The following is a 5,714-nucleotide window of genomic DNA, read 5'->3' as shown; positions in this document are numbered from 1 at the left end:
CAGACTTTCCCTTCTAGGCAGTCGTACTCTTTGGAGGCATCGCTGAAAATAAAGCATATTGTTAGGAACATGAATTCTTTTATGGCACGATCTGAGATAAAAAGAAAGGATAACATCATATATGTCCTGTAGCCTCTTGTCTATAAGTGTGGTGCACGACACACCCATAAATAAGACTCTACTAGACACAGTTTGTAGACAACCCTAAGATAGAATTGCTTTGATACCACTTTTGTCACGATCAGTTTTATGTTTTATAAATAAAAGCCACATTATTAAATGAACAAAGCTTAGGTGCCAAAAGGCAAACTATTCTCGAAGCTAAATAATGCCAAATTTACAAACCATGGGGTTCTTCTATTTTATTTTCTGACAACTTCACAAGCCATGAGAAAATTTTACTTTATGCCAAAACTGTATAAAAGAAATTGTTGGACTCTCCAAGTAGCATTTCCAAATTCTCATAAACCGATGGGCCGCGAGTGCCTGAGTCCTACCTGTCAAACACCCCTAAGCATGTGTCTAAGATATGAACCTGAATAACATTTGCTGAATTATGAAAATAACCTACATGAGAAATCTGTCAACAAGGCGTATGTATGTATACATGCAGAATACAGTGGGAGAGCCGGCAAGGCTGCTGTAGAAAACTATATATCCAAAATTGAAAGCCGACAAGGCCACATACAACCCAACTAGACATACTATCTACAAATTTCTAATAGAAATATAACTGTACAAAGATGGGACTGATCCACATCATACCTATATATATATATATATATATATTATAAATATATCGTACCAAAATCAAAAGCAGTTCCGGATCAAGTGGAGCACGCCAACTCTCGCTGATCAAGGATCCTAAGAAGGGGGACCATCAGCTTGCCTACCTGCACCTGCGGGCATGAAATGCAGGCCCCGTAAAATAGGGTGTCAATACGACAAATTTACGGAGTATGTAAGGCATGAAAATTTGTACGTAAAAAACATAGATAAAACGTGAAATAAAGAGACACATCTTGAAATTTGAATAAATTTGTAAATTCTGAAACATTTATAATGTTATACACATGCGTATAAATATCGTGCCATGCATAGGTGTGGGTGTACATAATATCATCAAGCCACTGAGGGCATTCCATCATTTCGTCTTGGCCACTGTAGGCAACATCATGAACATATACTAGCTGATCAGGTGGCGGTGCGTATATAACGTCGTAACCTTTTCTCATATCCCATATACATATATTTACATATATACGCGTATATAACGTCATCTGGTCATGGGTCAATGCACATGTATAAATGGGTGAAATGCATAAAAAATACGTAAAAATCTCAATATTCCTTCCGGATAAACTTTTTCAACTGCGTATTATTCTGAGACCCATGAATAGAAGATAATAATAATTCACATGGGGAATCAAGAATATAGACACCCCTAGTATTTCTATGAATAGAGTAATTTATGGAAAATGTGCGTTTGCTCGTTTCTTCGGTATAATTTGGACCATGCCAAAAGAGAAAGAAGGGATAACCTTAACATACCTGTAGTAGGAAAAACTCTGTATAATATTCCGTTGGAGAACCTTCGTTGATTGAACTTAGAACTCAAAAAATCGGATTAAGCTTCTGCTTTCTGAATCCTTAAACGAAATTGTTCTTGCTTCTTTGAAATTTACAAACGAAATTTGGCTATGGATTTCTTGAAATGTTGGATGAAATAGTTTCTACTTCTAATATTTTTGGTTTAAACCAAAGACGGGATGTTGTTGATCTTTTATAAAGAATTGATTAAAAAGTCTCATGGATAATGCTTATAACTCTTATTTTGATAAGACTTAAATTTAAGTCTTGTTTTAGTTACATTCCATAAGTAGCCACATGGCAATAATGACCAAGAGTCATTTTTTAGCCATTGTAACTTTATGCCACGGGGGAGGGGGGTATAATTTATAAAAAAAAATTATCCACTTATTAGTTAATTATGTTACCCGATAATTAATTAATTACCCGCGTAATTTAAAAATTATCATAAATTACTTAAAATTCTACTTATTTTTAATATACTTTATACATTATAATACCGTGGTCATATAGTACATTCATGGTACTAGTTCATAATCATCGGGTATTATCGCTCGACCCGTATTTTATTCAAATTTGTCACTTTCAACGAAACTCGTTTTCTTTAATACACTTCAAGATGATCTCATCCTCGAGTCTACGTCAATTAAACGAAGAAGAAACTTTTAATGTACGAAAACGCGAGATGTAACATTAGGCTTGAATTGACGAAATTAGAAATTTGGTATATTTTGGTCGACAGTGAAAATTTTGATATCGGGGTCGGAATGGAATTCCAGAAATTGGAGTAGGTCTATTGTGTCATTTGTGACGTGTGTGCAAAATTTCAGGTTATTCGGATGAGGTTGGATAGGTTTTTGCATCATTTGCGAAATTTGAAAGTTTGGAAATCCTTAGGCTTGAATCTGATGGTGATTTTGTTTTGAGTGTTCCGAAGGTTGGAACAAGTTTTAATAATGCTATGGGATGTGTTGGCATGTTTGGTTGAGGAATGAGGGCCTCGGGTGAGTTTCGGTGGTTAACGGATCATTTTGGACTTTGGAAAGATAGCAGATTTTTTGGTATTTTTTTTTTGCAGAGATTTGTTCTTCGCGTTCGCGAAGGGATGTTGAGTGAGGCAGGTGACTTGCTCTTCGCGTTCGCGAAGTAGGTCCCATGTTCGCAAAGAGTGAGGTAGAGTGTGCATCGCGAATGCGTGAGTGGAGTCGCGTTCACGAAGAAGAGTGAGGCAGTTGGAGACCCTAGGTCCTTGGTCTACGCATTCGCGGGGTAAGGGTCGCGTTCGCGGAGGTCTGAGCTGGAAAAGCATCACGTTCGTGTGGCAGAGTTCGTGTTCGCAAAGAGTAAAGCGGAGAAGCAATATGGTTTGGTCTACGCGAACGCGAGAGGGCGGTCGCGTTCACAAAGAAGGGCGCACCTGGGCAGAATCTTTAAGTTCAAAAACGAGGGTTTAGTTCATATTTTCAAAAACTCATTAGAGAGCTCGAGAGGAGGAGAATTTAGAGAGGATTTTCAGATGAGTGATTGGGGTAAGTGTTCTTCACTTGTTTTGGGTTAAATTCTATAATTATGTCTTGATTCTTCTCATTTAATTTGAGAATTTGGGGTAAAAATTGGGGGGAAATGAAAGAAAAATTGGAGAATGAATTTTTGGGATTTGGATGACCTTTTGACGTCGGATTTTGATAAATTTGATATGGGTGGACTCTTGAGTGAATGGATTTTCCAGTTTTGTGATTTTTATTGGATTCCGAGACGTGGGCCTGAAGGTCGGGTTTGGCCAATTTCGGGATTTTTGAGTTAAAATTTTCGTATGGGTTTCATTCCTTTAGCGTATATTGATGATAATATACCGATTTTGGTTAGATTCGGGGCATTTGGAGGCTGAATCAAGAGGCAAAGGCATCGCGAGCTAGAGTTTGGCTTGTCTTGAGGTATGTAACGCTTCCAAACTTGGTTTTGAGGGTTCGATACCCTAAACTATGTGTTCTATGATTACTATTGAGGTGACACAAATGCCAAGTGACGGGCGTGTAGGCGTGCACCATGATAATTGTGGCCTGGATCATTCCATGGCGCCGCTTAGTAACTCTTTCTTATTGATATCCATGTTTCTATCATGTGATTAAGTAAATGTGCTGTGAAAACATGCTAGATATCCTGTTAGGGCTTCACGCCGATATTGTTGAGACCCGAGAGGTTGTTTCTTACTGTCATATCATTAGCTTCATTGATATTCTGTACTTAGTCCGGTTCATGCATTTTATATCATGCCTCAGTCTCGATTATTGTTATGGCACATCATTTTATTGTTCGGGCTAGTATCATGACATCGTGAGCCCGTGTGTGTGAGATTGAAGAGTAATGACTGAGTGAGGCTGAGAGCCTAATTGTGAGTGACAGTATGGGATCGGGCTGCACGCCACAGCGGTTATATTGATGATTATGATAGCGCTTGGGCTGTAGGAGTCCCTCCGGAGTCTGTAACACACCACCATTGAGCGCAGTTGATGATATTGAGGGATAGATCTTCCCTGGACATGGATCTTGTCCGAAGTATTTATACCTGGAGATGGATCTTCTCCATAGGGCTGGAATGACCTTCTTCAGTACTGGATGACTGCGGTCAGTGACATATATATTCCCGGATGGATCTTCCCTAGGACGGATGGCCACATACAGTACCGAGTGGTTGAGCATTTGTGAGAGGAGGTACACGGAACATTGATCATGCTATCTGTGCATTGGTAAATAGAGATTTCCTAAGCTTTATACTTCGTACTGTTCAGACTGCATTTATTTACTATTGAGTTTTTACTTGAACTGCAAGCATGTCTACTTTTCTATACAGTTTAATGGTATTACCTGTTGAGGCTTGGTTCGTCACTAACTGTCAGTCCATAATTTGGACTTGTTACTTACTGAGCTGGTGTACTCACGTTACCCCCTGCACCTTGTGTGCAGATCCAGGTATCTCAAGGCACGGTCGCGGTTGCTGATCATTTCAGTTGTAGACTTTCCTTGGAGATGGCGAGGTAGCTGCCTGGCGATCACAGTCCCGCCTTCTCCTTTCTTATCTTCCTCTTAGTGTATTTGTTGGCTATTCTCAGACTATGTTAGTCTTATTTATTTCGAACAGTTATAGTATTTTGATCATTACTTAGTGACACCCGAGGTTGGGCTTGTATTTTCCGCTTGTTTTGACTTTTACTTTATATCTTTTATCGGAATTCAGTTGAAACATGATTTTACTTACGTTTTAAATGAAATATGGATTATTTGGAAACCAGTTGGCTGGCTTAGTTTCACGATAGGCGCCATCACAATCGGGTCGGTTGTTTGGGTCGTGACATAAAATAAATTTTTAATTGAATATATTGACGGATGATTGAGAACTTCTATGGGTAGATTCTTCCTCTCTTGAGTTAGGTAAAGAGGATCAATATTCATCATTTTCAGGAAATAACTTTTATTATTATATAACTTAGACACAATATGTTAATATAATATTTATACAATTTTTTAAAAATTCTTTTACCTATTGAGTGTACACGCGCAATGTATATATCATAAAACTAGTACTATATTAGAAGCACGAATACTCTTAGCAAAATATTTTTCGCTTTTTTTACCCTTCAAAAATGTGTTCCATATTTGATAAAATTGTAATTACAAATAATATATTTTAAATATGATAAAAATAAGCTAAATTCTCTCACAACAATTCTACGCTAATTACGCTTGAGTTTGTTAAAGAAAGTCCTCATTCCCTTTGATTTCATTCCAGATTTGGAGACCTGAAGAAGTACCTCATGTATAAGGTATTTCCAAGTAAATTTGGAGACTTAAAGAATTGCTTTTATGCTCAAGCGTATCTCCCTAGAAAAAATATGAACCGTACTCAACGATAGAATAAATTAGAATCCATCTGGAAGAAGACAGAGCCAAATACTTCTATAAAAATATTCCAGTATTCTGTATTCACCGTCAATTTTTAAGGAGTATTTTGCAAAAGTTATAATTATACCCTTTATGTATATGTATGAATTTCCTTGCATACACTTTAATTTTGTTTGTGCTAAGGAGTATTTTGCAAAAGGTATAATTCCTCCCTTTATTTATGA

This window comes from Nicotiana sylvestris, chromosome 6, assembly GCF_000393655.2.
Source record: "Nicotiana sylvestris chromosome 6, ASM39365v2, whole genome shotgun sequence".
Taxonomy (NCBI): Eukaryota; Viridiplantae; Streptophyta; class Magnoliopsida; order Solanales; family Solanaceae; genus Nicotiana; species Nicotiana sylvestris.
This window is presented reverse-complemented; position numbering follows the sequence as displayed.